The sequence below is a fragment of the Heptranchias perlo genome, chromosome 43 (assembly GCF_035084215.1).
Source record: "Heptranchias perlo isolate sHepPer1 chromosome 43, sHepPer1.hap1, whole genome shotgun sequence".
Taxonomy (NCBI): Eukaryota; Metazoa; Chordata; class Chondrichthyes; order Hexanchiformes; family Hexanchidae; genus Heptranchias; species Heptranchias perlo.
Genome location: NC_090367.1, coordinates 10,422,231 through 10,433,568, shown reverse-complemented (window position 1 = coordinate 10,433,568; position 11,338 = coordinate 10,422,231). Strand labels below are relative to the sequence as shown.

Genomic DNA, 11,338 nt, shown 5'->3' with positions numbered 1-11,338 from the left:
CGGTCGGCGAGCGTTGATATGTCGAGCGCGGGCGCGGCCGCGGGCGGTCGATGAGCGTTGCTATGGAAGGGGGGCGCGGCCCCTTTAAATCGCTCCCGATGAATGGGACACGTCACGCGGGTTGGGAGCCCCGCCTCCCTCTTGACAGACAGCGCTCTCCACCAATTGGCCCTGGCGGGGCCCGGCGGGCGCCCAATAGCGGCGCGGCCCGGGGGCGGGCCTTCGGCGAGGAGGAGCGTGGACGGACGGTGCGAAGCGGCGGCTGAGGTAAGCTGGAGAGCCGGGGTCTGTCCTACACCGGGAGTCCCGGGCCCGGGCTCAGGGCCCACGGCCTCTCATCACTCCCAGCTCCCCGCCTGTTTCGGTCTCTTTAAGCCGGTGTGGGCAGTGGCCTGAGTCAGGTTGAGGAGGAGGCGCAGGGGGCCGGCTCACCCCTCCGCCCCTCCCCCCCGCCTACAGCTCGGCCCCGGGACTTCACTCGGTCACCGGCAGCAACCTTCGAGTTCACCTGGAGCTGGGTTAAATGGCACTTCCTGGTCCTGGTCCTGGTGCAGACCCGCTCTGGCTCTGGCTCTGGTCCTGGTCCTGGTCCTGGTCCTGGTCCTGGTGCAGGTGCAGACCCGGTCTGGCTCTGGTCCTGGTGCTGACTCTGATGCTGGTCCTGGTGCTGACTCTGATGCTGGTCCTGGTGCAGACCCGGTCTGGCTCTGGTCCTGGTGCAGACCCGGTCTGGCTCTGGTCCTGGTGCAGACCCGGTCTGGCTCTGGTCCTGGTGCAGACCCGGTCTGGCTCTGGTCCTGGTGCAGACCCGGTCTGGCTCTGGTCCTGGTGCTGACTCTGATGCTGGTCCTGGTGCAGACCCAGTCTGGCTCTGCTTCTGGTGCTGGTCCTGGTCCTGGTGCAGACCCGGTCTGGCTCTGGTCCTGATCCTGGTGCAGACCCGGTCTGACTCTGCTCCTGGTGCTGGTCCTGGTCCTGGTTCTGGTCCTGGTGCAGACCCGGTCTGGCTCTGGTCCTGGTGCTGACTCTGATGCTGGTCCTGGTGCAGACCCAGTCTGGCTCTGCTTCTGGTGCTGGTCCTGGTCCTGGTGCAGACCCGGTCTGGCTCTGGTCCTGGTCCTGGTGCAGACCCGGTCTGGCTCTGGTCCTGGTCCTGATGCAGACCCGGTCTGGCTCTGGTCCTGGTCCTGGTGCAGACCCGCTCTGGCTCTGGCTCTGGCTCTGGTCCTGGTGCTGGTGCAGACCCGGTCTGGCTCTGGTCCTGGTGCTGACTCTGATGCTGGTCCTGGTGCGGACCCAGTCTGGCTCTGCTTCTGGTGCTGGTCCTGGTCCTGCTGCAGACCCGGTCTGGCTCTGGTCCTGGTGCAGACCCGGTCTGACTCTGCTCCTGGTGCTGGTCCTGGTCCTGGTTCTGGTCCTGGTGCAGACCCGGTCTGGCTCTGGTCCTGGTGCTGACTCTGATGCTGGTCCTGGTTCAGACCCAGTCTGGCTCTGCTTCTGGCGCTGGTCCTGGTCCTGCTGCAGACCCGGTCTGGCTCTGGTCCTGGTCCTGGTGCAGACCCGGTCTGGCTCTGGTCCTGGTCCTGGTGCAGACCCGGTCTGGCTCTGGTCCTGGTCCTGGTGCAGACCCGGTCTGGCTCTGGTCCTGGTCCTGGTGCAGACCCGGTCTGGCTCTGGTCCTGGTCCTGGTGCAGACCCGGTCTGGCTCTGGTCCTGGTCCTGGTGCAGACCCGGTCTGGCTCTGGCTCTGGTCCTGGTCCTGATGCAGACCCGGTCTGGCTCTGGTCCTGGTGCAGACCCGGTCTGGCTCTGGTCCTGGTGCAGACCCAATCTGGCTCTGGTCCTGGTCCTGGTGCAGATTCGGTCTGGTTCTGGTGCAGACTCTGTCTGATCTTGGTCCTGGTGTGGTGCTGATTTTATCCAAATGAAGATCTGTAGACCTGGTTCAGGCAAGGTTCACTTTCAGTTAATAATTTAGTGGAAATATTATGAGGGGAATCAAAGATTCCAAATTATAAAGTGTCACCTCTCTCGACCTCTCTACTGACTCGGTGTTGCCACACTGCTTGTCCGACATCCAGTCTTGGAAGATTTGCAATTTCCTTCAATTAATTTTGGGAAGACCAAAACCATTGCCTTCGACCCCGACCACAAACTCCGTTCCCTCGTCACCGACTCCACCCCAGTCCCCGGCCACTGTCTGAGGCTGGACCAGACCGTTCGCAACCTTGGCGTCCTATCTGACCCTGAGATGAGCTTCTGACCCCATATCCCCTCCATCATCAAGACCGCCCACTTCCACCTCCGCCCCTGCCTTAGCTCGTCTGCTGCTGAAATCCTCACCCATGCCTTTGTTACCTCCAGACTCGTCTATTCCAACGCTCTCCTGGCCGGCCTCCCATCTTCCACCCTTCGTAAACTTCAGCTCATCCAAAACTCTGCTGCCCCCCGTATCCTAACTCGCACCGAGTCCCGTTCACCCATCACCCTCGCTGACCGACATTGGCTCCCGGTCCGGCAATGCCTTTGCAATCCTCGTCCTTGTGTCTAAATCTCTTCATGGCATCGTCCCTCCCTATCTCTGTAACCTCTTCTGGCCCCGCAGTAGCCCCCCGAACTCTCCGTTCCTCTGAATCTGGCCTCTTGTGCATTCCCTCTCCCGTCGGCCCACTTTTGATGCCAGTAATGTACTGGTATCTGTACATTCGGAAAGCAGCTCCCTAATTGTGATGCTGACTCCTTAAAGAACCCATGGAACAAGGAAATGTCGCTTAGCCTGTCAAGCTTGTTCTGTCTTTTGAACTTGTGCTATAAACGGCTCTGGTCCTGGTCCTGGTCCTGGTGCAGACCCGGTCTGGCTCTGGTCCTGGTGCAGACCCGGTCTGGCTCTGGTCCTGGTGCAGACCCGGTCTGGCTCTGGTCCTGGTGCAGACCCGGTCTGGCTCTGGTCCTGGTGCAGACCCGGTCTGGCTCTGGTCCTGGTGCAGACCCGGTCTGGCTCTGGTCCTGGTGCAGACCCGGTCTGGCTCTGGTCCTGGTGCAGACCCGGTCTGGCTCTGGTCCTGATGCCAATGCAGATTCGGTCTGGTTCTGGTGCAGACTCTGTCTGATCTTGGTCCTGGTGTGGTGTTGATTTTATCCAAATGAAGGGATTTTATCTAAACGGGCACTGTATACGATGATCCAATTCTAGAACTGTAGCCCCAACTCTCACTGACTTCTTTCAAAACTTAACTTTCCATTCTGCAACAAAAATCTGTTATACCTAACCTCTGACGGATATTGCAGTGGGAGATTTATTTATTTATTACGCTCATGGGGATGAGAATTTTTTTTTAACGCAGCGAGTTGTGATGATCTGGAATGCGCTGCCTGAAAGGGCGGTGGAAGCAGATTCAATAATAACTTTCAAAAGGGGAATTGGATAAATACTTGAAAAGGAAACATTTGCAGGGGAAAAGAGCAAGGGGGAATGGGACTAATTGGTTAGCTCTTTCGAAGAGCCGGCACAGGCCACGATGGGCTGAATGGCCTCCTTCTGTGCTGGATGCTTCTGTGGTTCGAGTGGCTGTGCCTTCAGCCACCTTCGGCCAGGCTCTCTGGAATTCACTTCCTAAATCACTTGTCTCCCCACCTCCCTCTTCTCCTCAAAACCTGCTCCTTGCAGCAATCATCCCTCCTAATAGCCGCTGCTTGTGCCTCGGTGTCCATTTTATCCTTGTGCCTCGGCGGAGCACCTCGGAAGGTTCTTTCCACATTAAAGGTGCTGCATACCTGCGAATTTCTTGCACTGTCGTAGTCTGAGAAGCTCCGAGCCACCGGATTTTTTTTTTGCGTGTTGAAAGTTCAGTCTCCGAGCTCTCCAATTTAAAATACGACAGGAAAGGGCGAATTTGCATTTATATTATGTCCTTCACAGCTTCAGGACATCCCAAAGTGCTTCACAACCAATGAATACATTGAGGTGCAGACACTGCTCTGCCGGTAAGTGCAGCAGCCAGTTTGCACCCAGCAGGGCCCCCACAAACGGCAGTGAGACAGAACGCCTGGTGACAGTCAGTGGATCGATTATTTTTGGTGAAAGTCAGCACTCCCTCAATACCGTATTGGCGTGCCAGCTTGAGTCCTGTAGTGGGGCTTGTAACTACGAGCTGCAGAATCCGAGGTGAGAGTGATACCAACGGAGAGCCGAGCTCACACTTAGTTTTCCCGGAGGACGGATTGTGATTTCACCCGTGTTCGATATCCGCTGACCTCTGCTATCAATCACAAAGGCAGGATTGAGCAGGCTGGGGCTGAAAGACTGAACGGGCTGGGGCTGATTTCTCTCGGAAAGAGAAGGCTGAGGGGTGACCAGGTCGAGGTCTTTAAGATTGCGAAGGGGTTCGGCAGGGAGACGAGAACTAGGGGCCATAAATGTAAGATAATCACTGATAAATCCAGTAGGGAATTCAGGAGAAACTTCCTCCCCCAGAGAGTGGCCAGAACGTGGAACTCGCTCCCACAAAGAGCAGTTGAGGCGAATGGCATAGAATCATAGATTCTTACAGCAACAGAAGGAGGCCATTTGGCCCGCCGTGCCAGTACTGGCTCTTTGAAAGAGCTATCCAATTTAGTCCCATAGACGCATTTGAGGGGATAAAAACATGGGGGAGAAAGGAATTGAAGGACCACAAACACCAGCATGGACCAGTTAGGCCGAAAGGCCTGCTTCTGCTAATTCTACGTAATTGAGCAGTGCGATGAGCAGACCCAGTGAGCAAATAAAATACATCTTCCAGTCATCTGTTGAAGTGAAGGCGGTCACAGAAAGCACAGAAGCATTTTCTGGGAGAGAGGGAAGAGAGAAGGAGGCGCTCCGAGTGACTTAAGTTATTGTCAGCATGCAAAGAGGGAGGGCTTTAAAGTTTAGCCTGTTCTAAATTTAATCTCCCCTTTCCCCTTGGTACCCGACAATTAGGCGGTGGCAAAGTGAAAGAAAGAGAGCGAGGAATATTGTATGTGCTGTGCACACTGTTCCCTCGGGAAGGAACTTGCAACGCCTGCTTGTTGCTGACTGCGAGAGTGGGTCGTGAGGCCTAGTTCCTGCCCAGTGGCATGACCTGGTGGCAGTGCGATGACCGGGGGCGGGTGTTAGAATACTTACAGTCCTAGCTGCGAGGATTTAATTTGGAATGCTGGTCTGATGAGAGAAGAGTGTTCTGTTGCTTTAGCACCTTGTTTTCTAAAGGACAGTTGAAATTTCTAGTAACAGGACGCCATTTTGTGGGCAGATGCACTCCTGCTCGCTGTATCATACATAGATGGCTGAAGGCAGTATGTCATAGCTTCCAGTAAGTAAATGGACCTGAGAGATGCCATCGGCAACTGATTTGCAAATGTTTGCATTGAAAAAAAAGATTTGTATTTCTATAGCCCCGTTCACCACCTCAGGACGTCCCAAAGCGCTTTTTAAGTGTAGTCACTGTTGTACTGTCGGAAATGTGGCAGCCAATTTGCGCACAGCAAGCTCCCGCAAACAGCAAAGTGATAATGACCAGATCGTCTGTTTGGTTGAGGGATAAATATTAGCCCAGGACACCGGGGAGAACTCCCCTGCTCTTCATCAAATAGTGGGTGGGATCTTTTGCATCCACCTGAGAGGGGCAGACGGGGCCTCGGTTTAGCGTCTCATCCGAAAGACGGCACCTCCGACAGCGCAGCACTCCCTCAGTACTGGCGCTGGGAGTGTCGGCCTGGATTATGGGGCTCAAGACTCCGGAGTGGGGTTTGAACCCACGATCATTCTGACTCAGAGGCGAGAGTGCTACCACTGAGCCATGAATGAGAAAGCCCATCAGTATTGGTCGTGTTCAGACAAATACACAGGCTTTAATGTGGTGTTAGCAAGTTGAGGGGAGACAGTGTGCAGGTGACACCCTCCTGCCCTGTTAAAATAATCAATTGATAAAATTAGGACCACAGTGAGACTATGTCCTGCTGTATCCTATCTCTGGATAAGCCTGTAGTAATGTCAGTAGCCACTAATACTCTTTTTTTTCCCTCAATTTTATTGAAACTTCCTATGAACCTCCCCTCTCGTTCCACCACATTCATCCTCCTTCCTGCGTTCTTTCTAATGCTGAAATCATAATTGTCTCCTACTCATTCATTCCCAGGACCTCATCCTTGATGCCCAGTACTGGAGGCCTCATTAGGTTTCGCGAAAATAACAAAAAGACCCTTATTTGATTGTTGTGTACAACGCTTTGACAGTTTTTGTTTATTTGTTCAAGGGATGTGGGCGTTGCTGGTGAGGCCGGCATTTATTGCCCATCCCTAGTTGCCCCTTGAGAAGGTGGTGGTGAGCCGCCTTCTTGAACCGCTGCAGTCCGTGTGGTGAAGGTTCTCCCACAGTGCTGTCAGGAAGGGAGTTCCAGGATTTTGACCCAGCGACAATGAAGGAACGGCTGATATATTTCCAAGTTGGGATGGTGTGTGACTTGGAGGGGAACGTGCAGGTGGTGTTGTTCCCATGTGCCTGCTGCTCTTGTCCTTCTAGGTGGTAGAGGTCGCGGGTTTGGGAGGTGCTGTCGAAGAAGCCTTGGTGAGTTGCTGCAGTGCATCCTGTGGATGGTGCACACTGCAGCCACGGTGCGCCGGTGGTGAAGGGAGTGAATGTTTCGGGTGGTGGATGGGGTGCCAATCAAGCGGGCTGATTTGTCCTGGATGGTGTCGAGCTTCTTGAGTGTTGTTGGAGCTGCACTCATCCAGGCAAGTGGAGAGTATTCCATCACACTCCTGACTTGTGCCTTGTAGATGGTGGAAAGGCTTTGGGGAGTCAGGAGGTGAGTCACTCGCCGCAGAATACCCAGCCTCTGACCTGCTCTTGTAGTCACAGTATTTATATTGCTGGTCCAGTTAAGTTTCTGGTCAATGGTGACCCCCAGGATGTTGATGGTGGGGGATTCGGCGATGGTAATGCCGTTACAATGAGATTCCCTGTTGGTGTCAGTGCAAAAGTTGCATTTTGAAGTCCAATGACTTTGAATTGTAGCTGTGGCCATCACAAACTATAGTGATTAACAGGGAGTGACAAGAAACATGTAATCTGGGTTTGGAAGGCAGTCGCAAAAGTGCTTCTTGCACTTTTTCACACACAGGATAGTAGAAATCAGGAATTCTTCCCCCCCCCCCCCCCCCAAAAAAAGGCTGTGGGGTGCTGGGGGACAATTGGAGATTTCAAGACTGAGATGGATAGATTTTTGTTGGGTGAGGTTATCAAGAGATATGGAGCAAAGGCGGGTAAATGGAGTTGAGGTACAGATCTGCCGTAATCTAATGGAGTGGCAGAGCAGGCTCGAGGGGCTGAATGGCCTCCTGTTCCTTTCTGCCTACCTGTCAGGATACAGTTATGCTTTATTTTCAAGTGAGGAATCATCCATAATTTTATTAAATGATTATGCTTTTTGCTGATCCCGCCCACAAGTGTACAATTGAAAAAAAACAAATTTCTTATTTAAAATTGCCAGAGCACTTAAGGGTGCATTAATTCTGCACCAAGTGAACTGAGAATGAATTGGCTCCACAAGTTAGACTGGCTTTTCCAGAGCCTGTTCTTACTTAATGGGACTAAATCTCTGTGAAGATTGTTGCTATTAATTGTGCATTGATGTGTGAATGAAGATGTCCAAACACTCATGGTAGTTACATTTTGTGAGCGCTGAAAAATGTCTCCGACATTATTCCCAGAATGGACGATTAATTGCTTGAGGATTTTTCCCTTCCGTTTCGTCCCAGGGATGAAGGACTTCAGGAGAGACGGGAGAAGCTGGGGTTGTTCTCCTTGGAGCACAGAAGGTTAAGGGGGGAATTTAATCGAGGTGTTCAAAATCATGAGGGGTTTTGATAGTGGAGATAGGGAGAAACTGTTTCCAGTGGCAGGAGGGTCGGTAACCAGAGGACACAGATTTAAGATAATTGGCAAAAGAACCAGAGGGGGGAGATTGAAATGTTTTTTTACGCAGCGAGTTGTGACGATCTGGAATGCGCTGCCTGAAAGGGCGGTGGAAGCAGATTCAATAATAACTTTCAAAAGGGAATTGACTAAATACTTAAAAAGGTAAAATTTGCAGGGCTATGGGTAAAGAGCAGGGGGGAGTGGGACTAATTGGACAGCTCTTTCAAAGAGCCGGCACAGGCACGATGGGCCGAATGACCTCCTTCTGTGCTGTATGATTCTGTGATTCACGCCAGAATGGACGATTAGTTATTTGAAGATTTTGCCTCGCATTTGCACTTTCATTTGCCTTGCCGGCAAAGTTGCAGCTGCATGCTTGCTCTACTGAACACTTCTGAACTCAAACTGCAGACAACAGCAAAAACAACTTGCATTTATATAGCGCCTTTAACGTAGTAAAACGTCCCGAGGCGCTTCACAGGAGCGATTATCAAACAAATTTTGACACCGAGCCACATAAGGAGATATTAGGACAGGCGACCAAAAGCTTGGTCAAAGAGGTAGGTGTTAAGGAGCGTCTTAAAGGAGGAGAGAGAGGCGGAGAGGTTTAGGGAGGGAATTCCAGAGCTCAGGGCCCGGGCAGCTGAAGGCACGGCCGCCAATGATGGAGTGATTAAAATCGGGGATGTGCAAGAGGCCAGAGTTGGAGGAGTGCAGAGATCTCGGAGGGTTGTAGGGCTGGAGGAAGTTACAGAGATAGGGAGGGGAGCGAGGCCATGGAGGGATTTGAAAACAAGGATGAGAATTTAAAATCGGGAGGTTCCCGGACCGGGAGTCAATGTAGGTCAGCGAGTGCAGGGGGTGATGGGTGAACGGGACTTGGTGCGAGTTAGGATACGATGAGGGGACTGATGTAATATATCCAAGTTTACTGACTATACAAAGCTAGGTGGGAAAGTAAGCTGTGAGGAGGACAGAAAGAGGCTGCAAAGGGATATAGACAGGTTAAGTGAGTGGGCGAGAAGGTGGCAGATGGAGTATAATGTGGGGAAATGTGAAATTATCCACGTTGGTAGGGAGGCTGGAAAAGCAGAATATTTTTTAAAAGGTGAGAGACTAAAATGTCTTGTAGGCAGTGGGATTTGGGTGTCCTTGTTCATGAATCACAGAAAGTTAGCATGCAGGTACAGCAAGCAATTAGGAAGGCAAATGGTATGTTAGCCTTTATTGCAAAGGTGTTAGAGTATAAGAGTAAGGAGGTCTTGCTGTGAGAAAATGTGAACTTGTCCACTTTGGCAGGAGGAATAGAAAAGCAGTATATTATTTAAATGGAGAGAGATTGCAGAACTCTGAGGTACAGAGGGATTTGGGTGTCCTTGTACATGAATCACAGAAAGTCAGTATGCGGATACAGCAAGTGATTAGGAAGGCAAATGGAATGTTGTCATTTATTGCAAGGGGAATGGAATATAAAAGTAGTGATGTTTTGCTACAGTTGTACAGGGCATTGGTGAGACCACATCGAGAATACTGTGTGCAGTTTTGGTCTCCTTATTTAAGAAAGGACATAATTGCTTTGGAGGCGGTTCAGAGAAGGTTCACTCGACTGATTTAAGATGGAGATGAGGAGAAATTTTTTCCCTCAGAGGGTCGTGAGTCTGTGGAACTCCCTTCCCCAGAGAGCGGTGGAGGCCGGGTCACTGAATATTTTTAAGGCTGAGTTAGATAGATTATTGATTAACGACGGAGTCAAAGGTTATAGTAGGTAGACGGGGGTTATCTTATGAGGAAAGGTTGGACAAGTTGGGCCTGTATACACGGGAGTTTAGAAGAATGAGAGGTGATCTTATTGAAACATATAAGATCCTGAGGGGACTTGAAGGGGTAGATGCTGAGAGGATGTTTCCCCTTGTGGGAGAGACTAGAACTAGGGGCCACAGTTTAAAAATAAGGGGTCTCCCATTTAAGACTGAGATGAGGAGAAATTTTTTCCCTCAGAGGGTGGTGAGTCTGTGGAACTCCCTTCCTCAGAGAGCGGTGGAGGCAGGGTCAGTGAATATTTTTAAGGCTGAGTTAGATAGATTATTGATTAACAAGGGAGTCAAAGGTTATAGTAGGTAGATGGGAAAGTAGGGTTGAGGTCACAATCAGATCAGCCATGATCTTATCAAATGGCAGAGCAGGCTCGAGGGGCCGAATGGCCTACTCCTGCTCTTAATTCGTATGTTCGTAATTATATAGAGCTCTGGTGAGACCACACCTGGAGTAACGTGTATAGTTTTGATCTCCTTACCTAAGGAATGATATACTTGCCTTAGAGGCGGTGCAACAAAGGTTCATTAGATTGATTCCTGGGATGAGAGGGTTGACCTATGAAGGGAGATTGAATAGAATGGGCCTATTTTCTCTGGAGTTTGGAAGAGTGAGAGGTGATTTCATTGAAATGTACAACATTTTCAGAGGGCTTGACAAGGTAGATGCTGAGAGTGTAGAACAAGGGGTCACAGTCTCAAGATAAAGAGTTGGCCATTTAGGACTGAGTTGAGGAAGAATTTCTTCACTCAGAGGGTTGTGAATCTTTGGAATTCTCTATCCCAGAGGGCTGTGGATGCTCAGTTGTTGAGTATATTCAATACTGAGATCGACAGATTTTTGGACACTGGGAATCAAGGGATATGGGGATCGGGCGGGAAAGTGGAGTTGAGGTCGAAGATCAGCCTTGATCTGATTGAATGGCGGAGCAGGCTCGAGGGGCCGTATGGCCTACTCCCGCTCCTATTTCTTGTGTTCTTATACGGGCAACAGAGTTTTGGATGAGGTGAAGTTTATGGAGGCTGGAAGGTGAGAGGCCGGCCACGAGAGCATTGGAATAGTCGAGTTTTGAGGTAACAAAGGGATGGATGAGGGTTTCAGCAGCAGATGGGCTGAGGCAGGGGCAGAGACGGGCGATATTACGGAGGTGGAAGTGGGCGGCCTTGGTGATGGAGCGGATATGTGGTCGGAATCTCATCTCAGAGTCAAATAGGATGCCAAGGTTGCGAACGGTCTGATTCAGCCTCAGACAGTGGCCGGGGAGAGGGATGGAGTCGGTGGTGAGGGAACGGAGATTGTGGCGGGGACCGAAGACAACGGCTTTGGCCTTCTCAATATTTAATTGGAGGAAATTTTTTCGCATCCAGGTGCCTGACAAGCAGTGTGACAAATGAGAGAAATTGGAGGGGTCGAGGGAGGTGATGGTGAGGTCGAGCTGGGTGTTGTCAACATACGTGTGGAACCTGACGTCGTGTTTTCGGATGATGTCGCCGAGGGGCAGCATGTAGACGAGAAATAGGAGGCGGCCAAGGATAGATCCTTGGGGGACTCCAGAGGTAACGGTGCAGGAGTGGGAAGAGAAGCCAT

General features: G+C 51.4%; 1 protein-coding gene across 2 annotated transcripts in view; it reads left to right on the top strand.

Moving 5' to 3' along the window:
* The first annotated feature begins 209 nt into the window (after positions 1-209).
* LOC137306496 (pyruvate carboxylase, mitochondrial-like) overlaps positions 210-11,338 on the top strand; it is a 1,155,436-nt gene continuing 1,144,307 nt past the window's right edge. Inside the window, exon 1 of one of the 2 annotated variants that reach the window (XM_067975757.1) lies at positions 210-267. The gene's annotated coding sequence lies outside the window, so the exon portion shown is untranslated. The remainder of the gene's footprint in view (positions 268-11,338) is intronic. The other variant, XM_067975758.1, reaches the window with a different exon arrangement.